The 24,273-nt window shown below is 42.8% G+C and overlaps 1 protein-coding gene across 3 annotated transcripts in view; it reads left to right on the top strand.

Moving 5' to 3' along the window:
- Nucleotides 1-1,489: 1,489 nt before the first annotated feature.
- SEMA5B (semaphorin 5B) overlaps nt 1,490-24,273 on the top strand; it is a gene marked incomplete at its 3' end in the record, with an annotated part of 260,024 nt that continues 237,240 nt past the window's right edge. For 2 of the 3 annotated variants that reach the window (XM_079310512.1, XM_079310509.1), the window contains exon 1: nt 1,490-1,798. Of the gene's footprint in view, nt 1,833-24,273 lie in introns of all 3 variants that reach the window. The other variant, XM_079310510.1, reaches the window with a different exon arrangement.

Genomic DNA, 24,273 nt, shown 5'->3' with positions numbered 1-24,273 from the left:
GTTTTAAAATGAAAAGCATATAAAAAATGTTCTGCATATAAAAAATTTACTGCTTCACTCAAGGTATCAAAAATTGCATAACTGCATGAGCAGATGTAGTGATATAGTTCCTTAATTAAGGAAGAGCTGAGAAATTAAGAACAGGCAAACAATTGCATGTTGTATAATGATCATCTCAGCGGATCTATGCAGTTACTTCTCTGAGATGTGAATTGGGAGCACACCCACTGCCACCACAATTGGCTGTCATAGCACTGATGAGCCATCATACAATTACACTGTTTTTATATAGCTATAACATACTGTCAACATGAATGACAGGATCAGTTTACGGAAGGGAAAAAACCCAGCCTCATTATGTATGCACCCATACATATGCAACGGCATCAGAGCAGGCCATTCTATCTGGGGATTCAGCTGATAAATAACTGAGGCTCTTATCTGGCGATTTTTAAATGTCACTAGACCAGCCCAGATGTGCTTTCATCCTTTGACTGCCGGGCTGCTTGTCCATCAGCAGGGTCCATCCTATGGATTTATGCGATTGCCTCTAAGGGCGTTCAGGCGCTGCGCATCACCGTGGGGACAGCGCGGCACATCAGCCTTTCCAAAGCCACGTCTGATGCAGCCCCCCCGGCCTCGCAGCGATTCCCCGGGCAGCGGTGGGGCCGCGGGGCGACAGCGCTGCTTCTCCCGTGCGCTCCGCGCACCGTACGCTCCTCATCTCGGATTTTCCGCCGCTGTCTGCGTTTCGGCGTGAAAGAACTGCCGCTTCCCTCCCCGGGTTCGTCTTGACCCCATTAGCCTCCGGCAAATAAGGGGAGATTGCGACGGAGAGACGCGGCCAGAGCCCCGGGCTCGAGTGAAGGGCTCAGTCACGGGCAGGGGACCGCGACTCCGCTCGGGCTCGGTGCAGGGCTCGGTGCGAGCTCCGGCCGGGCGGTGTGTCCGGGCGGCAAGGGAGCCCGGAGCCCCGCGGCGCCGCTCCGAGCCCGCAGCGCAGCCGCTTCCCCGCGCCCCTCTCCCATCACAGCCACAGCAACGAGCCGGCCCTGCCCCTTCCAGCAGGGAGGGAAGAGGCTGGATTTAAACACAAACATCACTCCGCCGCTCGGTGGATTATTTTCGCTCTTGTCTGGTGCCTCACCTCCACCCCCAGCCCTCCCCACAGCGGCGGCACTTGAACCTGCCCGCCTGGAAAGTGTGCCATCCCCCATCCCCGACCACCTCCTCTCCGGGCCGGCCCCGCCGCCCCCCTCCGCAGGGTCTGGCCGGGGAGCGCCGCTGTGCTCCGCGGGACCCCCCACCGGCCCGGGGAGGCCGGCTGCGACCAGCGAGGAGGGCGGCGAGGGCGATTCGCTTGCTAAAGAAATGCCCTGTTGAACTTTGAATATATTAGTTGACATCAGTGCGAGTTGGGGCTGCCAGCCCCTAGCTCCCTCCTCCTTCCCTACCTCCTCCTCCTCCGCCTCCTTCTCCTCCTCCCCTCGGTCTCCGATGGAAAGAGTTGAAGCCGTGCTGATAGGAGCCGCCTGGAAGAGACAGCGGAGCGCCCGGGAGGACTTCGGTCCCAACTCCGGCCGCACCGCGGGGACGCTGCCCGCCGGCGCTCGTATGGCCCGAGGCGGCACTCCCTGAGCGCCGGGCTGGGCAGAACCGCCGCTCCGCTCCCTGCTCGCCCCGAGCCGAGCCCAGCCGCGCCGAGCCGAGCCCAGCCCCGCCGAGCCGAGCCGAGCCGAGCCCAGCCGAGCCCAGCCGAGCCCAGCCGCTCCTGCGGCAGCCGGAGCGCGATGTGCCGGTGAGCCCCGCGCCGGGAGCCCGGCGGCCGCCCCGTAAGCGCAGCGCGGCGGCGGCCCGGGGGGCGGGCGGCGGGACGAGCCGGGGGGCGCGCAAACTTCCCAACTTGGCGGGGTCGGGGCGAGCGGGCGGCGCTGGCAAGGGGATCCGGGGAGGTGGCAACCCTCGGGCTGCTGCGCGTCTCCGCCGCCCCCGGCGCAGCGCCCGGTGATGGGGGGCCGGGGGCGACCTGCGGGGCGTGGGGCTGTTTGTGCCAGGCGCTCGGCGCGCCGTCCCACTGCCCGCCGGGGAGCCGGAGGGGCTTTCTTTTTGTCGCTGTGTTCGCAGTCCGGCAGCGCTGGAGAGCACGCTAGCTCGGAGGTGGCAGTGGAGGTGTTTTTTTCCCTCCTCTCCCCGCCACCTTCCCAGCTCTTCCTAAACCCGCTGAGGGGGGCTGTGGCGGGAGCAAAGGGGTGCAGTGGTGGGAAGCCGGATAGCTTAGACCAAGGGATATTAATGATTTTTGTTTTTCAGATGGTAATTTGTCTTTGTAGTAGGGGTGGCCCATTAAATTTCAGCTCACGTCCTGATGGAGATCAAAAGCGAAGGGGAGAGGGAGAGGGAAGCACAGAGCCTTGTGCTGCTCCTTAGCTCCACGCATTGTTAGAAACTTATGGGGAGTGTGTGGGGGGGGAGGGGGGGATAGGATTTCCAGAAACAACCTTTGTCCATCCAGCTCCAATATCCACACCAAAGTTGGAGAGCTGTGTTTTCCAGCACTACCATCTGCTCCTGGTGCTGACCAGGAGCACGCTTACTGTTACGCCTCAGAGGAAACAAACAAAAGGTGTGCTTGCCAAGTCGGTCCTGAACCTGTTCTTTTCACGGGCTTTTAGGTGGAGCATTAAGTATCGAGGAGTATCTATGTCCTAAAGGTTCACTGTCCTCTGTTGGCTCAGTTTGGACTCTTAGATAATTTCCTGTCCTTAAAAAAGGTCTCCAAACATGGTAGATGCCAGGTTCTGTTTTGCTGGGTTTTTATTTTCCCCTAATTTATTTATCTGTTTTTGGTTGGGGTTTACATTTATTTTGTTCCCCTATTTCTTTTTTATTCAAACTATTTATGTATAGATATATTGGTTAGGAACTATAGTAAAGTCCCTTTTTTGTTGCTGTGCAAGTGCTCCCTCTCATTACAGAAAATACTTCTTTTCCTCAATTATAGTCTGAGCTGCAAGAAGTTTGATGTCTTTGCCTCTGGATGGGTTCAGTGGTAGGCTAAGACCCCAAGCTGACTGCACTTTGAACAAAATAGAAACCAACTAAACTAGAAGTTGTAATGGGCTTTGATTCTTACTGCTGCTTGAGATCAGTAGAGATATCCCAGGTGAGTGAAGGCAAGGAGGAGGAGTGAGGGTAGCTGGAACAAACTACTCATACAGAAAAGTACTTGCACAGCTGTGATTATATATCTGATTTGTAAGCACCCAAGGTAGAAAACTGGTCATAACTGCAGACAAAATGGCAGTGGATAAGAAAAATCCTGCTGGTATTTATCCAGATTTTTAACAGATATTTAATTTTTAAACAGACACTTGAATCATCTATATCTTTCATTTTTTTCTCCTTTTGCACTAAAACTTTTCTGATTGGATTAGATGATAAGACTCGGCACTAGGCAATAGTAGGGAATCCGTATTTTATGTTATGCTTCTTGCATTTTCAGTGAAGTCTAGGAAAGTTGTTCTGTTTTTCTCTCTATCTTGTTTTCTTTCATCAAAGAGGCTAAGTTTTTGTCCTCTCCTGCCAGGGACATGCTAATCCTGAAGTCATGGGGGAGAGAGAGATCCCACTCTTCAGAATATAGATATTTGCTTTGTTCATCCTCCCAGCCCGTTAGGCTGATGGAATTGGCAGTGGCTGCCCTCTGTGACCTCCCTCCCTTCCTGCAAAAAGCTGGGGCAACCAGGGAGGAGAAAATGTGCAAACTCCAGCTAGTGAAAAAGCACAACCCCAGAGGACAAAAGGCATGAACAGAGATATGCGGGGGATGAGGTTCTGCATAGAAAATGACTTTTAGCAAACTGGCCTTGATCAGTTCCCATTGACTGGAAATGATGGCATGGGGGTGGGTTCAGTAGGAATGTTGTAGCCCAAGAGAAGCTTGATACAAGTGATGCCATGGAATTTTAGTTGCTTTGCAGTAAGATGAAAAAAGTTCCCAAACAAAATGATTTTGGTCATCCACTGTGATTGCCCTTTATTCTCCAGGCTGACAGCTGACCTGGGGGAACATACCCCCAAACTATAAAGACTCTTCTTACTTTGTAGCCAGTTGTAAAAGTGCTGCTTGACTTGGGCTGAGACATGATAGGGCCCTGTTAGAGGGAAAGTTCCTGGGGAGCAGGCTCACTCTGATATTAAACATGGCTCGAACAATAGATTTCTATTTTAGTCAGGGCGCGCAATCATGCGAACAGACATACTAGGGTTAAATAAGACCATCTGCATGAATATATCTTCCCGAAAACAAATAGATGCCGGTCAAAGTTTCAGTGTGCAGCTCAGGCTGTTGCCTTGCTGCTCGGCAAAAGGGGGCAGTATCCAACAGTGCCAGGGAGCGATCTGCCTCCCTGTCGGAGCGCCGGCCCGTGCGTGCTCTGTCAGCCGGGATCTGGGAATGCAGGGTGCTATCCGGGAGCCCATGTTCAGGTGATTCCTTGCAAAGATATCAGAGAGGTTAATTGGCTGTCTAAAAGATGAAAGATCTAAGCTGTAATTGTGTTGCTTTGTGGTTGCATCACTTGCATGTGCTGGTGAACAATTGGAAATTAAGGACAATGCTGTATGATTGTAAAGGTAGTTTTGTTCACACTTAGTAGGCTGACAGCAGTAATCTTGCCCTGTTTTTACTGTACTGGTTTTAAGGAAAGCATGGTGAAGCCCTAGCTTTGGAGTGCTGTTAGTATAAATGCCCTGCAAGGAATTGTCATCACTGTTTGCCATAAGAAAGCCAAACAATTTCTTCTCTAAATTTAACTTCCTTTGAGGATTTGTTTGTTTCCAGCCTAGAGAAATATATTGATCCATCTCATAAAATATTGGTTTTAGAATGCATTTAAAAGCCTTTTCACCTTTCATTTATCTACATGCCTGGATTATTAGATTAGCATTTATTAGTTCATTTTTTACTGGGAGCCACAGGCAATTTTACTGAGGGTCGGTCATTGGAAAGCTGTGCACTGAACTCCAGCTTTGTCAGGTCTCCTAAGTGTTGTTCTCTGCCTTCATGGCAAGAGCTGCAGCAGCAGGGGCAATCTCAAGAGAGGAGATGTGCTTAGGAGTAGGGAGTCAGTTGTTTTAATGTGAAGATGTCCCACTGATAAGATAGTGCTGAGATTCAGAGTTTAGGTGCAGTCCAGTGTGAAGTCTTTAACTGGATTTGTCTTGCTGCAGATCATGCCCATGAGATCATTTCTGGTATAAAACTGAAAAAGGGAAATTTAATTACCTGCAGAGAGTGGTAGAGACAATTCAGAATGGCTCTCTAGGGGTAAAATTCATCAGTGTTCGTTGTGTAGCATTTGTGTAAGTACCAAATCACTCTGAAATCACCAAATCAGTCTTAAATGATGGACTTACCTTTTACAGACTGAAACTGTGAAGGTGAACTGCCACAATTTTGGGTTGGATCCTTGAGATTTAGTCCAGGAGACAAACCGTGGCATATTGTACTACCCCTGCTGTGCCTTGAAATGGGCTGTGTCCGAGTGTTGTTGCTTCTGAGGATCAAGTCAACATCTCTTTGTCATTGTTCTGTTATTAAGGAAACAAAAATCAACTCACTGAAGGCACTGTGTCTGATAGTTTTATTGTAGGGATTGTTTTTCTTGCTGTTAGACTGCTGACTTGTCCAGTGTGCCCAGTATCAGGATTCATCCCATCTCTGTCCATGGTGAAAATTTTCATTAGTTTCAGTGGAAGCCAAGTGTGAGACTTTGACAGCTCTTTGAGCCTGCAACTCGTGTGGACAGTGCTTTGCTTGCTGGAGATTATTCTTCAAGCACAGTTAACCTTAGTATTTATTTCCCCACTGTTCTTATTGTTGTCCAAAAAAAAAATTTACTGCATGAAAGCCACTATTTCTTACCCCAGGCTGAAACCATGTGAGTAAAGTGCAGCAGAGCTCTGACAGCACAACTGTGACTTTCAGCACGCAGGGTCTCCTTGACTACAGCGCCGCGACTCTAAAGTTACCTCTGCTTCAGAATTCAGATAAAGCAACATTTGTTTAAGGTTCACAAAAAAAAATCACTCAAGGTGATTTTCTGAAGATGAGTACAATCAATAGTAATAGTTCAGAAGTATTACTGTTATCAAAAATGTATCTACGTACCAAGTGGGTTTGTTTTGTTTCTGAGTGTAATAACTTGGGGAGGTAATTTGCATGTGAAGGATGTTACCAAGTTAGAAAGTATGACTCTGAATTGGTGGCAGGGCTATTCATGTGCTTATAATTAAACATGTACCAAAGCACTGTGCTGGTTAAGGACTGGTGTGTCTTTATTTACTTTCTAGTGAGCTCTAAATGAGACAATAAATAAACATGCTGATTACTAGTTTTAATCCCCAAATCAATTGTGAACACCTTGAGAGTTTATAAATCTTATATGTAATTTCATTGGTGTTCAGAAAAGGGTCATTTGTGGAGAGAGCACAGAATATTTTCTTCCCAGAAGCTGCTGTGAAGGAGCTTGATCCTACGAGGTGCTGCATGTTCTTCATTGTTGTTAATGTGTCTCCGGGAAACAGCACCCGGCACAGCCAGACCCTGATAAACACAAACTGCAGCAGTGTCTGACCTCTGTAGCAAAATGCTTATGGGCTTGTTAGTCTAGATAACATACTCCCTATTAGGCTCTTGCTGCAAGTTAAATAAATTGCAGAGTGCCAGTTTCAAAGTTTTGATTTTCTCCATGATGCAGCAACACATGACCAGCCGGGACATTGCCACCTGCAGAGAAAAGTCACAGTCATCAGTTTTATTTCTGCCAAATATTTTGCTGCACTCAAAAGCTTCATCATAACTTCAGGCCCATGAGGCAAACCCATTCTGTAACTGGGAATATCATGCTAGGATCTGGTGATGGCAAATGGATACTCCAGCAGCCTTGAAGCCTCTGTGCTATGGAGGATGTACCCTGATGCCAGATAATCTCAGATGTTAAGCAGAGTCCATCTGCAGTCCTGCAGAGCAGACCAGCTAAGTCCTGCATAGATGATCTATAAGCCACTTGCAGTTTAAGGGTTTGTGGCTTAAGAAGTTTGTGAATTTTGCAGATTGTTTGTGCCATAGTCTTCAAAAACTGTTAGCTTTTAAGACAACCAGATGGCTTTAACAAAATATGTTTCCTGGCACCTGGAACAGGTGGATCTGGAATCAATTTATGCAGTGTAAGTTTTTCCACACCCCTTTTGGAATAATTTTATACCCTGGAGCCACCTAAGGTGCTTATTATGTAGCCAGTAGGGAACAGCTTCTGTCTGACTACATACGATTTTACACATCTTTTATAGCTAATGCCCAGATTGAAATGCAAAATTTAGTGCTGGAAGTGCATGTGAATTTGTGAAATTCCACGGAGAAAATGTGGGTACATGTATCAGTGAATGAATTATGCTTTTCCACACACACAGAGAGTTTTTTTTAGTAGTAACCAATGTCCTATGTTCAGTGTTTGTCATTTTAAAAGTAGTATTTTTCATTTCAAGTGCAAACGTTGTGCAAACCCTGTGCAGGTTACTGATGTAGAGTGAAAATGAAAAAACAGCTTCAATTTTATTTGAAAGGGTAACAGAATAAAAATTTCATACGTGGTATGAAAGTGTCCTGACTCAGAGATCAAATTGATAATTCAAAAATATGGCTGTGACAATTATGACTAGTTTTGTGGGAAAGAAGCAGATCCTGAAGGACAGGAAACAAACTTCCATGAGACCGTGGCCACATCCTCATTCTTGCAGTAGAATCAGGGACAGCAAGCTTACCCAGATGTGTGGATTCATAGTAACTTCAAAGGGGTTTTTGAGTGGGTGCTGTGGAATCATCTGCACAACTCAGAGGTAGCATTAGGAACTAAATCTGGGAATACTTTGGGGCCAGCCTCTTAAGGGAAGAGGAATTTGACTACAGATGGCCTGTTGGGCAGGTTTAATTGCTTTGCTGTGTTACTTGGCCACGTGGAAGTTGTTTAGCCTGCTGTTTCAGCTAAAGGTTGCTTATTTATCTCCTATGGTGCTGATTTACAGCACATCAAAGGGGGAAAAATAAAGCAGGAAAGGAAAGGGTAGGAAGTTCACTCTGGATAACTCAGTTCAACAGGGTAATATAGTAAATTGAAGAATGCAGAAGGAGATGCTTTTGGAACCTGTATGTATATATAACACATGGAAGGAAGAATTGGCTAGGTCTCAGAAGTTTCTTAGAGTGATTACAGATCCCCCTGCCCTGCCTCATGTTCCTTTCCTGATTGAAGATGATTGTCTGCCAGGAGGAGATTTTCAAACACATGGTTTGGACAGGGCAATCAGTCTATATTTATAAAACACTTAATATTTCATTCTCTGACCTTTTTGGGTTCCATTCCACATATGAAGGGCATGTTCATCAGAAGCACAAAGCTGAGACTCAGTTTTTGACTGTATCCAATGTGCTCCTCTGGTCTAAAAGAGCTTATCTTTTAGTTGTAATTGCAGCTTGTAACCACCTACTTAAAATAAGACAACAGGGGGAAGAATATCATTAGTGGCTTGTGGTAGGATAAAGATACATACTTGCTCAACATGAGCAAAATAGGAATATGCACTGTGACTGTGTGCTGTTCCAATGCTGACAAAGGATGAGGTGAGGTAACACATAATATGAAAAATTTCACAGTTCCTGCTTTGTGAGGATAATCAAGTGATATAATAGTACATCTTAGCCTTATTTCCATTTTAACATCCATGCTTAGTAGTCAGAAGTAATAATCATCAGAGACAGAAAGTGAGGCATAAAAGGACTGTGTCCTGGAGAATTTTGTTCATCTGTTAAAGATATCATGAATAATGATGCAGATGGGCACCAGGTAGGGTTGGCAGCGACTGGAATCTGCACAAATTAAACTTCGAGGTCTTGAAAAGCTGGTCTAATGGGACTTGCTTGAGCTCACAGAGTATGTTAGTGGCAGAGGGAAGGTTACAAGCCCTGAAAACACTTAGTCAATTACATAATTCTTAAGTGTAGTTAAATCTTACGAAATGTTTCATCTTGTTGCTTTCCTGCATCAGAGCCCTGAACTTGTGCCTTAGAAGGCTATGCATTTATCTCCATGCTCAGCCTTGCTAGTAGGCAACTTGATGGTGCAAATCCTTTACTCATCTAAACAGTTCAGTGCAACTTAGTGTGACTGTGGTTGGAGAAAATAAGTAGCCTGCTTGCATGTGCACTGTCAGTCCCAACATTAGGGGTTGTTTGTGTATTTTGCATTTTCATATGCATACCAGACATGCATCTATACATCCATGTTGAAATAAAACAAAACCAAGTGATTAACATCTTTAAAATTTAACATTTCCCCACCTTAACCAACAGAAATTGTTCCCGAGAGAGTAATTTACTAGATTTGGTATTTGTCTAGGACTGTACATCAGGAATACAAACCATGATTTTGCTAATGCTATGTGTTCCCTCTAATGAGCCTTTGAAATATTAAACCAGCTTATATTTGGAATGAGTTTTGCACACCTCCTTGTATATGGTAGCTTTGCAAATCCTGGCTTCACTGTTTTGCCTCAGAGAATTATGAGTTTATTATACTCCTGGAATGCTAATAGCACTTCATTTCCCCCCCACATTTCTTATTCATATTTATTTATTGATTCTTCATTTGAGCACAGTTTCACAGATAATGATGGTACTACTGAGAATAGCTGGTGTGAGTTAATTTTAAGGAGGCTGAAGTTACAATGACATCCTTTTTTTGCCAAAAATCTTAAGGTGAGGCATCCAAAATGCTAAATTACTTAAGATGACTTGATAAGATTACTGCCAGTGCTATATTTCATTCCTGGTTTCATCAAAACAAAGCACATCAAGCCTGACAAGTCTAAATTTAATTTTGCATTGAAAACTCATGGGCAGATTTGAGGATGATGTGCTTTGGGCAAGCAGTCTTTGGCCATTTGGTCTTTATTCAAATGGAGTTCATTGACCTGTGAGAGAATACATGTGAACAGGGTTTTTAACATTTTACCCTTTAGTTTGTATTTTACTTCTGATTCCTGAGATTCTTCACCATCTGGTCCTTCCTCCCACAGTGATGGACTCCAGAAAGGTGCTTCCAGTCATTTTTTCTGCCTTCCCTGGAGACACAGAACTTCCTCCAGCCAATTCTTGTTCAAGCTGGTCAATTGTTTTAAACGAATATTCAATTTTGATTTAAACATTTATGAAGGGAGAAAACATCCTTCAATTCTTGGTTAAGTGTTTAAAATTTTGCAGCTCTTCCAGTTGTTGCCCCTTAGTTGCTAGGCTCTTGGTCCTGTTAGCTCTTATCCAAATAGGAGAATCACGTTTTCCTGCTGTGGAAGTACTTTGATTTGCAGTCAAGTAATCTCTTATTTTTTTTCTGTAATATTTCAATATGATACTGGAATTTCTGATGTTTTTTGATCCTTATTGCTTGATGGCTCTTCCCTGAAATTTCTAAGGATGGTACTGGCCAAAGAAGACAGTCGTACTGACAGCTACAAATTTTGGGAGAACTCAAACAGCAAAGGTTTTACAGCAAAACTGAGCAGATAGACAGCATGTGATAAGGAATGTGAAGCTGAATTGCAGAAAAAAGGATAGTGGTGTAGGAATCTCTTGGTATGAGGAACCTGGTGTGTTACATGCCTGGTGAAGAACAGGAGTGGCTGCAGTGGTTAAAGGCAACAGCAGGTTTTTACTGGCAGAGGAGGATGGCTTGGAGCTGACTGGGGACTGCAGCAGGAGCACTGCTCGTAAATCAGAGCAGTGCTGTGTCAGGGGAGCTCTCTGCAGGGAAATATCAAAACATCTGTCTGCACTTTGCCTGGGCATAACCAGACTCATTCAGGAGCACTGTGATACAGGAAAGGTGAAAAGAGACACTTTAAACTAACTGAGGGCAGAGTTCAGGCAGAATTTCTGGTAAGGAAGATACTCCATCCTTGCAAGTGTAAGATCTGAGGCTGCAGAATCAACATCACTTTTGCAATATGTACAAATTCAGAGTGTCACTAATTTCAGTAAAATGACCTGTGGATGAGTCTTTACTGGCCTGAGTTCTTGATTGCTAGCACAAGGCAAACAGCTAAATTATTTGCAGAAGTTGTAGTAGTATTGGGTTGGGTTGCACTAACCTTGACTATGGTACTTGTGGTTTGAGAGGGCTCGAATCTTCCCATAAGTAGTACAATTTCTGATTTTAGTTTGGAAAGATGTTATCATTTAATGAAAACCCTTTGTTTTCTGGCAGCCTACTCTGCTATCCATTTACAAAGCTCTCAGAGGGCTTGGACATCCATGAAAAGTTCAAGAGCCCAATTCTATTCACAGATAGATGAGTGCAGTCTCAGTGAAGAGCTGCGGTTGTGCTTGGCTGAGGACTGTAATGTGAGCCCAAAAAAATCAAAGGCAAGTTTGTACCTATGGAACCAGATTGCACAGGGATGATATTGGTCTGGAGGCACTCTCTAAAATGAGGTCTGCCCCATTATGCAGTTACAAAACTCAGCACCAATAGAAGCATTTTTAGTCTCAATGAAAACAAAATCTTGAAACAGCATGATCTCTGTTTCTGCTGAATTTTAGGCTTCCACATGTTTGAGCATAAGATGCAGAAGTAATTGATTAGAAACAGGAGTAAAATAATGAGGCTTCCTTTTTTTCCTTTTCCAAACTGATTCAACTGCAGAAAGGAAAAGAAAAACCAAACTTCTGAAGATTTAACTTGAGATGAGTAAGACTTCTCTTCACAAATAGACCAAATGAACTACTGAAGTGCTTCAGTGAGCCAGTGGGATTATTTCCATGGCAGACTTCTACCTGAGAGAAACAGGAGTTTAAATTAATAGTTTAAAGAATTGGAAATAATCTAATACATGTACTTCTAATGGTCTAAGATATTTGTTGTGGGGAGAAGAGCCTGACCCTGCAACAAGGGACATCAGTAGGAAGAATTCCCTTTTTGCAAGTTAAAATTGGATTTTTTCATCTTAAAAAACCCCAAAAGTTTATATTTTGCAATTCTTATCCAATGAATATTTGGTTTTGGAACTGGCATGCTACCTGAGTCAGAACTGCAGGAGATGACCCCATGTTTTCAACCTGACAGTGCCTCTTTAAAATACAGCAGTATAATTTAAGCATCTCTTATTTGTTTTGAATAGCAGAGCTAACATGTCTGTCAGTCACAAAGACTTGATAGACATGATTAGAAGGCAGGAGATCAGGAAATGTGTGCTTACCACAGCCAACTCTCCCCAGTGAAGAAGTGAGTGGCTTGGTGGCATATTTACAATTAAGGTGTAACTGAAAGCTTTTTTAGAAATGTGCTTTGTAGACTGCATTGAAATAGTGTTTTCTATTATGACCGTTTTCTGGAACAGATTATCATGATTGTAGGAAGCACTTCAAAGCAGATTGATGTAGGAAGATCTTTCACCAAAAACTTCAGCTTCTCTGTAAAACAGAAATCTACAAATGTGTCTGCAATCTGTGTTGTTTCAGCTACAACAGCATTTATTTGATAGAAATGGTCTGGTCTTAATTTCCAAAGTACTACAAAGCTCTTTTTGTTTTGCTAGCCCCTCCATTTCACAGTGGAGTTCAAAGGTTGTGTTTCCTTTCTCCTATATCCTTCTAAATTTCTTTTTGTTATTTTCTAAAGGCTAAGACTTAAAGATTATAAGGAAATGCTGAGCTGCATCTGATAAAGTCAGACACTAATTTAATATATTGGTGGCCAGACTTTCATAGAACAGACTGTAACACATTGTCTAGTCCTTCTCCTAGCTCAAAAAGCATCAACCAAACCTCCATCATTTAGCTGAACACATGCTCAGCTGAACTCAGCAGTAGCTAAACCATGGTAGGATCTGGAAATGCTCTTAAAATGTATTAATGTCTGAATTTTCACACACAAGGCTGGTGATATTCCATTTCATCAAGACTGCTAAAAACTTTACTTGTAGGCTAAAGTCTGTATCTTTGAAAATTGAAGTATTCTGCTTACTAGCAAACACAGGAACAAATGTGAAAAGCCATATTTCTGGTTGGGATAAAACCAGGTGGTAATAGCACATTAAACTGTGGTGGGATGCCAGTAAATTCTTATTGGTTTTCAAGGATGTTGAAAAGAGATGAAGCTTCTGCAGAAAATGAAAGGCAGTCATAAGAACAAAGACAAGAACCAATTGAACTGTCTTGCTTCTCTATATTTAGTAGCACATGCAGAGGACAAGAAGAAGAATTTACAAAAACAGCCATCATTAGTATTTTGTGACTTATCCAGCTGTAATATAACACACCCATTTCATTGTCCTTTACGAGTCTTAAGTGAACAAATTGATTTTTACCAGGAAAGAAGATGAGACAAAGAAAAGTCAAGTCTCTTGTCTAAGCTCATAGAGGCTGGCAGTGAAAGGCAGTCCTGCAGCCACAGACATTTCTTCTTGTTTGACAGCAGAAATATGATGGATTCTTTATGTTAAAAAGGGCCTTGAAATAGTCTCTGTACATTCTGGGAAATTTTTTTTTCCTATAAAGCAAGGCCGAATGCTGTTGAAGAATATGTTATGAATACTTATGGTAAGTGTTAAAAAATAAAGGTTTTTTTTTATCCTCAGTGTCATTAATGAACAAAATTCTGACAATTCAGAATACAATTTATTTATAAAATGCTGTGAGTAAATGAAGCTATTTTATGTAGAGGACTTATTCTGAAAAAGTACTGATCACACTCAAGCTTCTAAAGCCAACAACTCTGTGAACACTTCCTTACCATTTATTTTCTCCAACATAGAAAATTATTAGCCAAGCACCAATTTTGTCTGTATTTTTAGTGAGCATAAATTAATCTACTTAATAGGTAGCATGCTTCTTGCACTTACATATAATTAAATCATATTTGTTCTTAGAAACTATTTGTCCTGTGTAAATCTGCTTCCTAAGTAAATATTTCTTTAATTACTAGAACAAATAGATTGTGGGATTTGGAGTTGATTATCACAGCATTTCTTTCCCTGATGTGTGCTTCAGATATGCACAGCAGAGAGGTCTGCTAAACATGGCTAGGAAACACAGCAACCTGCTTTTTTGCAGTTTGAAAAGAAATACTTCTTACGAATACTTCACACCTACAGAACTCGTCATTTGGGGATTACAGAGTGCTTTGCCATGCTTTTTGGGTATTATTTATTTCCATTTTAGGGAAGGATAAAGTGAAAGGAAGAGAGAGAGAGACTAGGGCACATATGCAGCATCCCCATGTTGTATTAATAGAGGTAGCTGTACTAAAATGTATGTGGCTGTATGCTACTTGTGTAGAACAGAAGAGGGACATGGCTTTTCATACAGACTAATGAGGTACAGCCTCATTAGTGCATTTCTGGTCTCAGGGTCCTAAAAGCTCAAAACAGATGGAAATCATAGAGAGTTAGAGACACTAGGGATCTCAGAATCATACCTGTCTGGCAGGGCACCTCATTGTCAAATTTGGCTGCTGGGGTTCAGTGGCTTATGACTGGGGTGTGTATTCAGTGGCAGAGCTGAGAGAGAGGTGCAGGTTCCACTTTCCTGGACATGTTGTGCCAGAACAGGACAATTTAGTCCCAAATGCATATCCTTGTCTTCACTGCACAACTCATCTAGGAGGTTGAAAGCTGTATGTCTAGCACAAAAAATAGCACAAAAACCATGTGCCTGTCCTCAGTGCCTCTGTGCTTGTCTCTGGGAAGGTGTGCCTGTGTGTGGGTGTCACTGTTTCCCATAACTTTTTTATGTTGAGACTGTATAGGAGTAATTCCCAGAAGTTATGGGAGAAATATATTTCCTGTGGGAGGAGTGTTTAAGAGTTGTCAGCATCTTCATGTTTCTTAAATGCAGGGTAAGGAGTTTCTGATAGGGGAGGGCAGATTTGGAGCTCTGACTTTCTCTTGCTGAGCTAATTAACCAGAGTTTAAAGCACTTCCTCTTCTGAGCTGGAGTTTCTTATGTGGGAAAGAGAGGTAAGAGGCCATAGCCAAATGAGATCCCCAATTAAAGATGCAGGTGAACAGGGCTTGTAAATGACTCAGTCTTGAGTCTGAGCAGAAGACTGTGTCTTCCAGTAAAATGCTGTTTGGATATACCCTTAATGAAAAGAAAGGGTTTACTGTGGAGTCAGCAGCCAAAACACTCTTCCTGCTGTTTGAGTGCAGCATGTCACATGTACTGAGCCTCTTCCTGGCTTTTCTTCAGGATTGCAGGGAATGGAGTAGGCATTTGGAGGAGACTTTGGAATATCTGAGCTGAGAGGGGCAGTGGGATGTTGATGATACCATGTTATTGGAAAGAGTTCTTGGCACCTACTTGTCTTTGGATGGGTTAAATTCATAAAACCATTATCACTCACACATGTACTTACAAAAGTCCTGACAGTTTCTGTCTTCTTTATTCCTCACTGGAGCTTTTAGATGGAGCTGAATCTGGTCAGATGATGGACTGTGAAGGAGCAAATACATCACTTAAAAAAATTTGGCATCTTTAGGTTTACAGTTGTATTTATCTGTGTTCATTAGCTCTGAAAGGTCAATGTTGTTCATGGCCCTCAGGGCTCTAGTTTGACAGCAAAGGTGTCAAGTGCCCAAGTAAGTACCTGGATGTTGGTGGTGCTAATACAGCCTGTGCCTTGTCAGCTATCACAGGTGTGCCTACCTGTGCAGTGGTTGCATCCCCTGCCTGAGGTACAATGGTAACTAGAAAGTGACTTTATGTGATTTAATGTAATCCTCTCAACCACAAGAAGATGCTCTGACTGTGCAATACAGTATCCACTTGGGTAGTTAACAGGAATTACCTATTGCAATTTAGATTTACATCCTGGATTATTGGGCAATAATTTCCTTTTTACAGGAAGTTCTGATTGATGCAGAGGTCAGACATTGCTGGGACAGGAAGTTTAGACCAGCTCCAGGAGGATGTCTGATGAGTGCTCTCTGCCTCAACTTTCCACTGTGAATGAGCACTAGAGTACATTTAGTCTGTTTTGTTCATTGAGATCAAAAGTTCTTTGGGGATGAGAAGTTACTCCGTGGATAGCAACTTGTGCAGTGCCACTCATGTGGAACCTCTGCCTGACTAACTCAAAGAGCAGTGGGAATCCATCTGAAATCCAAGCACCTTGTGGTTTAAATGCTTTCCCTGTGTTTTCAGATAGCAATCTCTTTAGCTCTTTGAGGCATTTAATGAAAATTGTTTTAACAGGACTGCAGCATCATAGAGAGCATTGTGTGTGTTTTCATGCAGTGGGGTGCAGCCATACAGTAGAGCTGGAGCTGCAGCATTTTACTGTGCTGTGACAGGTAGCATCGATTTTACAGTTAGGTGAGACTGATTTCAAATGTTCCCTTGTTGAGTTTATTGGCACCTACAACTAACAGTGTTAAAAGGTTAAATGGTATGCACGTTACACTGCACACAGCCCCAAAATTTGTTTAGAGAACAAAACAGTAGTCTCCTGTGACTGGTCCCTTCACCCTACAAAATTTTTCTATGTGGATGTCTGCCCTTAATGAGGTTGTTCAGAACACATGGTCTTCTTACATCTTCTCTGTGCCTCTTACAGAGAACATTTCTGGCTGAAAACTGAATGGAAGGAAGGGCAAAATGGACTCTTGAGCTAAACATTGGTTGAAGACTCAGAGAATACTTGAAATACCTGGGAATGACCTGGACTTCATGTCTAGCATCAAGTCATGTCACATGCTTACTCAGTGAATATGAACGTTTCCCATGAGCACTCCATGGTTCATTATTCAGCCCCCATAAAAAGCAAATAGTACTTCACAGAGATACTATAAGACTTTGGTATCTGGGATTTGTAAAGCTCTGGGCACACTTAGTCTGAGCCACCTATAGAATCACAAGCATTAATATTGGTTGCATTCAAGTAATTCTGTATAAATGTCACCTGCTTTGGTCTGTGGTAGCAGTTAGAAAGGGACATGAATTGACTGAGAAAGAGAGACGTGTGCTGTGATTGCTTAAATACAAAACTGGGAATTGGTGAGTTTCAGCTTCTAAACTCTTCTCTACCAGCAGCTCACTCAATGCCTTGGGCAAATACTGGGAAGTCAGTATCAGAATATAAGGTTTCTCTGCTGTAGTAATAATGCTTAAAAAAAAAAAAAAAAAAAGAAGAAGACAGCATTTTCAAGAGTTGTAAGAATTAGTCAGAGATTGTTTTAGAAGATTACCTGAAAAGTGTTATGTATTTTAAATGGTTTTTAATTCCTGTATATTAGTTATATGCATAGGAAGCAAACAGTTTGCAGCATAGCTCCCAATTGGTGATTTCCATTTGAAATGACCCTTTCTTTCATCAAAACAGCAGAAAGGACAGATATATGCTATTAAAAACAAGATGTTCTAGTTCAAACTGGCAGCATTATCTCTGAAACCTGCCCTGCTGGAGCAGTGCTTTCAGAAAAAGTAGATTCCCACCAGTTAGCTGTTGCTAACTCTTTCACTTAATTCCCCAAATTATTTGCAGAACAGCTGGTCTTAGCCACCCTTACTTCCTTTGATGCAAGAAGTTTGCATTTCCAGTTCTTAGATTGCTCCTCATCTGTGCTCCCAGTAACAAGCAGTGATCAGCAGTGAGTCACTTTGACACACTGAGTGTCTAGTGTTGGCTGTGCTCCTAGTGACATGTGCCAGCCTGGGTGGAAAAAAAAAAATTAAAAAAACATAGACCCTAAAGGCATGATAACTTGAATTATTTCCCTTCACCTCTTCCCGAAGTGGAAATCCAGCTTGCACATGGAGTTCATGAACTGGAAACAAGCTGCTGACTCTGTGGCTGCTGCTGGCTATGAGCCTCCAAACCTCAGCATTCAAACTGAAAGCCAGGCCTCTCCTGTGCATTAAGGCTCGCACGCTAGCTTTAATTGTTGAGCTTCCTTTCAGGACTAAGATATTACTAAGGAGTTGCCAAAGTTCTCTTGTCTGTATTCCATGTTCCTATGATTCCCTAGATAACTTCACTTTGAAGTGGGCTGCAAATGAAGATGCTCCCCATTCTCTCCTCTCCAAATGTACATCCAACGGCCACTGAAGTTTCCATCAGCTTGATTAGTTGGCACCAGCTATGATGTGTTCTGAAATGCTGAGAGCAAATTGTCTTTATGGACTACCCAAGTTACTCAAGAAGTTTCTGTATTTGTACCTCCTGAATTTAAAACCTATGGAATGGCTATGAACTTCCAGCTATGGACCTGATCCAAAGACCTCTGACATAAAAGGGAGAGAGTGTCTTAAAAATCCTTCCACTGTCTTTGAGTCAGGCTGTCTTTTGAAGATACTTGTCTTCTAATCTGAACCAAGTATTCTTGGGGACTGTGCATGTCTTTACTATTTCAGAGTTTTTTCATTTCACTCCTTCATGCATGCCCAGTTAACAGCTCCTCTCATTTAGAATGGCTTGTGGTCTGTAGAAGCAGTTTGGTTTTCATTACTGCATCCGACATGGATGGCTACCAAGATTGTATTTTAATAGAAGGTAGAATAGATCAATGTTGTACAATTGAAGTTAGAGCCAATAGCATATTTTACCTTTAAACTAGTGAGTCTACCAAAGTCAGTATTTTTTAAATTGGAACAGGGACTGAACATCTGTGCAGTACAGCTGGAATACACATCGTTAAGGGCAGGGTGTCCTCTCCAGGGCCTGGGTGTAGCACTTTATATGCTGTCCACCTGCAAGGACTGTTTTCACTTGGCTGCACTGAACTGTGGTCATGGTTGAAAATAAGCAGATTTGTTATTTAATACCTTTGGCAGTCTGACAGGTAGTTTTAGTAAAAAAATCTAAAGCATGCTTGGTTGGCATCCTGTTCCCATCAGGAAGGACTCATGTAACAACAAATCCTTGTACTTGTCCTCTTCTACTGGGGTGTAATATCTGCCAGAGAGAGAAGGAATTCTAGGGTGTTGCTGTTGGTTGAAACCAGTCTGAGAAGGATAATCCCAGTCACTGCTTCTCAGAAAGAGCCTTTTGGCTCTGGCTGCCCTCTTTGGTCAGGGATTTGAGGATAGTGTTTCTCAGGCTAAAGTTCCTGATGCATGGAAGTGTTGCTGTGTTAGCTTCTCCTTAGAGGTTGTGGATCTGTTCTGCTGAATGCAGGAGGGCAGGTCTCTGTCATTTTTCTGTCAGAAATTGCCCCTAAGAGCAAGCAAACTTCAGTTGAATTGCCTCTCTTACAGGCTCTTTAAATTATGTGGCTCTTTTGGATGCAAACGGGCTGAGCTCCAACCTTTCTCATGCTGTTTGCCCTGTAACCTCTGTTCCTTTCCCAATTCCCCTCTGCATTGTCAGAAATGGGCAGGCTCCTGTCTGCTGCTGATGGGATTTCTGCCCTTCCAACAGGGCAAGGCCCTTCCCTCCTCTGCCCATTCCCTGCAGGCTGCACTGCTTGGATATTGTCCTTTGCTTTCATCCTCAGAGCTGTACCTAATCCAGTGATTACAGCTGTTTGTGTTTCCCCAGGAACCCTCCCCATCTGTCTGGGGGGCTGCTTGGGGAGGTAAGGGAAGGAGCAGTTTTCAGCTATCCAACCTTGGGCTGAAGTACAGACTTTTAATGACATTTTCTCCTGAATGCTAACGTTAGCTGTTTATGAAGCCAAGAATGTGTCTCTTCATGCCACTGGAACACTTTACTGAGGGTGAGGGCACGATTAGTCATTCAGCAGGCAAACATCTGGTGCTTTTGTGTGCCCTGCAGCTCTTCCTAGTCGGGAGGCCTCACCTCAGCCTGGCTAAGCCAGGAATGTGTTACCACAGGCATTTTAATTTTGTGCTTTTAACCACCATCATACATGAACAGGGAGTAAAGCTTGGTTTCTCATGTGCTCTTTTTCAGTTCTGTATCCTTGTATTTCTAGATCCCAGCTCATTGTGGGCAACAATTTGTTTCTCCAGGTATGTGTGACATAAGAGAAATAGGATTTTCAGAGAATTCCTAAGCCACTAGTTCTGTCCTTTCATGTAGAATAGGCATCAAAAATCAGGGTGAATAAAAAGTGTCCTTATACAATCTCTGCTCCTTTCTTTGCTGGCTTCTTTTCTGAATCCCAGAGTCTCCCTTTGAACATGGCAATTCATGGCTGATAGCTGAATCTTTGCAAAAGCTCCTCCTTTTGTTTCTTTCCTTTACACTGTTTACTTGATCTCTGGTAACCCACACAGTCTTTTAATTCTAGAGTGACAACAAGTTTCTTTGTTTTCCCCAGATGGGGAAACTTCCTTTTCCAAATGTCTCTCCTTGCTGCTTACCTGAAATAACTGGCTTCTCCAGCACTTCCAGCTCTTAGCACATCTTTTGTCCTGTCTGTACATAAAGCTGCTCACTTTGTCTTTTGTTTTGTGTCATCTTCCAGGAGCAGTGTGAGATGTATGTGGGCTCTTAGTCCACCTAGTCTAGGGCTGATGCAAGGTGTGTTGAAGTTTGGAGCCTTAGCTGTAAGTGCATTGGCTGCTAGGAATGCAGACAGTGTTTGTAGCCAGAGCCCGGAATTGCTCCAGGTATCTCAGTAGATCTTAATCACAACCTGCTCCTTCATCCAGGCATAACTTCCAGGCACACTCAGACTCGACTCAGAGAGACAAGATGCAACTGCTCTGTTGTTGTGCAAAGTGGAAGGAGGTCTAGTTAAAGTGATCCTGATCATCATTTGGCAAATAAAATCTCTGTGGTGAAAAGACTTCACTGCATGATATTTCAGTAGTTGCAAGGTGACAGTACACCACATTGTACAGGGAGATCTTTTACTCTCTGTCTGTTGGGTAACATGCATTTATAGAGACCAGTAAGAATAGTGGGGTACTTAACCTTTTAACCCAAAGAAGAATTATTAGTAAATCATAAGTTAACTAGAATTGGAAAAGGCTGGCAGCCTATCCACTTTATCTCTTACTAATGTGGGATTGTTCCCAACAAGTCATTCTCTTGTGTTGACTTTAAATAACTAAGCACCTATTGCTTCCCTAGGGAAGGCATATCATTGACCAGTAGTGAGCTCTGTCTAACAACCTGCCTAAACTTTCCTTAATTTTTTGCACATTTTGCCAGTTAACTTTTTCTAGATTTTTACACTTTTCCAGTGTTTGTGGATGGCTCTGCTGTTACCATACTTTATGTGAGTGATCAGTAAGCTTCATTCTTATGAATTGCAGTTTAATACTACTACAAGTTTCACTGTGGAGATGTACATCTTCCAGTCCACCACTAAATGCTCAGCTGAAACTCCAGGCTGTCCTTTGTTAATCACTATTGTGTCAAATAGTGCCTTATCTTCAAGATAGGCTCAGCTACCACCAAATCCTAGAGAAGCCTTTTCCTTTTGCCTTTACCAGACCTGAATCTGAGAGATTTCAGAGGAAATACTTCTTTTTAGGTTATCTTTGCCATCCCTCAGCCTGATGATTAGGCCACCATTTTCTTTTATTTCAGTTCAGTGACCAAGCAATCTGGAATTACATATCAAGCCCTGTTTCATATATTTTGTGATTCATTGTAATTTAAAAAGAATCCTTTATTTAAGCCTGAAACTTTACTGGTGGTTGAAGATCCAGAAAATCCATTTAGAAGAAGAAGACTAGTAAAAGTAAGAGAGGATAACAAGCATCACTGGCTGTGTTTTTTGGTGTAAATCACATTCATTTCATAAAAGTCTTGAATACATCTCTTAAACTTTAATACCTGAATTTCAAGCCCAGCAGTCAGTGGAGTTTTTAGCACCAGCCAGAGAGTGCTCATAGTTGGCAGGCAGATGGTCCTTTCTCCTCTTTTACATTCTTTTAACGCACTATCGCTGCCAGTTGGGCATTTCAAAGCCTCGTTAATTTTCCTTGCTGTTTGGCAATAAGGCCTTGCTTGTTCCTTGCTGTCTTCCATTACAGAAACCTGTGAAGTTTTCAGATTGCTCCTACCTATTGTTTTGATGTGGGGCTGGATTATTTGCCTTGCTCAGGAACCAAGCAGCGGAGATGTTGGATGATGTAGAAATGTGCTGGGATGTAGTGTCAAAAGCACAAGTGTTTAGAATAGGGAGAGGAGAAGTTTGGTGTGTGGATGCAAGTAGGGAATTAGAAAAGAAAAAGAAAAGGACATGTCAAGGCAATATTGATATTAGATCCAGCAAATTCAAAGGAAACTTCTCTATTTGAATTATCTGTGCTTTGATGTTGTGGAATACCAGTGGTGTTTTTCTCTGTCTTCTGGTGAGATTTCAGGTTTCTGTGAATCTCTGGAAGTACACTTAGCTACAAAAAAATACTGGTTGTGCCAAACTTCTTTTCTTCCCCCCACCCCCAACAGAGAAATGCTTTACAATATAGCCATCCTTAATAAAATGAATCTGAGAAGTGACAGAATGGGGCTGCATGTTGAGTGGTTTCAAATGGCTCTACATCTCATTATCCAGGTTACAGGGTAGATTTTTGATTGCCTGCCCTGCAAACTCATTTTGAGACAGGTGTGTTAAAAATGCATGTGTCCTTGGTTACCTGGAGAGAGCAGAGGTGCTTTGTAGCTCAGAGTGAGTTAAACGACTAAAGCCTGTATTATTCATCAAGACAAAATCATTTTCTGAATCTGGAAGAAAAGAAACTGTCTTGTCTTTGAAAATCATTTATCTGGCCTTGATTTTCCTCAGGGCAGCAAGTAGAAGTCAAGTTTAAAACAGAGATTAAAACACTTTTTCAGTGGGATCAAGAAAAGTAAATTGCCAGCAGAATCACTTTTGATCAAATGAGTGTCTGCTGCAGGAATTGACTGTGCTGCCTGTGCAGCACAATGTTACTGTGTTCATCTGCTCTCCAGTCAGTTAGCACTGCTTGGTGCTCTCCTCTTGGTGTGCCTGGCAAATTGAGAAAGATGGATGTGTAAAAGGTTTTGTCTTTCTGATGTGGGCTTCTGGAAGGTGGAGAGCTCACTGATAGATCAACAGCAGTTGCATCTGTCAGGATGGGTGCAGAGAAAGCAGAAGCACTCGGGGTCCTGGTGCCAGCAGCTCTGCTGATAGCTCAGCAAACAAGCAGTGGCTGATTCTGTCACAGCACAGAGGACGTGACTGGCATTCTGCAGATCTCTACCTGGGGTGGGATTGTCTGGGTTCTCACAAGTTGAGAAGAGTCAGGTACAACCAGATCTTCAGTGCAGAACCGAGGCTGATAATTATTATTCGTGTGTTGAGTTCCTCTGCCAAAGGGTAGGATGTTGCTGGAGTCATTATCTGTAAGGGATGAAGTAATTCTGATAATCTGAACTGTTTTATCATGGTCAGTATCCGTCCATTTCATACCTCAGCGCTCTTTGCTTTTGAGTCCCTGAGTCCTGACAGGTGGCAAATTGGATCAATTTATATTCTTGGTGCCATGGTGAGATACAGAGGAGAATAAATCTCCAGAGAAATGTGTGTTGGGCTTGTGTGTGAATAGGCACTAAGCAACGGCACCAAGGGGACCATGGGAGACACAATGGGGGAGAATGTGTGTGGCAAATAACAAAAATAATATATTGATTCATTTTCTTGAGCTTTTACATCAAGAGAGAGGGGCTGTGCAGAAATTTCTCCATACAAAGAATTAGGATTGATGAGTTTGGATAATCTGGATTCATATTCACACTTGGTCTATCAACCAACTCCTCTCTTTTAAATTACCCTCCTCAGATTTGTTACAAGTAAACTCATCAACCAGCTTGTGAGACACAGCAAAAAATAATATGTATTTTTTCCCTAAAAATTCAGTTGATCTCTTTTAATCCTTGATGCCAGTGATATTGTTATTATTTTTTCACTGATTCTCTCCTACCATACTGGTAGTTAGTAAGGTAAAACCAGAAGATATACAAGGAATAAGTGTTTTTCCGAGAGGAAACATTCAAGGTATTCCCTACAACCAGGAAGATATCCTGTATTTGAGTCTGCTTGCAATTCTCCATTGCATTTCAACTGGTTATGGTGTTCTTTCTCTTTTCTCCTAAAATATTTGTGCATCTGTATGATATACAGTCAAACAGATACCTGTAACTGTATTACTGGGCAGGATGGAATGTCTTTTGAGGATAGTTCATTAAATACTTCATCACTCTGAGCATGAGATAATTCTACCATGAGCAGTATATACCCTGGCTTCTTAATAATTCTTAGACTTGTTTTCTTTTAAAG

The sequence above is a fragment of the Erithacus rubecula genome (genome assembly GCF_903797595.1).
Source record: "Erithacus rubecula genome assembly, chromosome: 8".
Classification (NCBI taxonomy): domain Eukaryota; kingdom Metazoa; phylum Chordata; class Aves; order Passeriformes; family Muscicapidae; genus Erithacus; species Erithacus rubecula.
The sequence above is the reverse complement of the archived record's forward strand: the minus strand, read 5'-3'. Positions and strand labels throughout refer to the sequence as shown.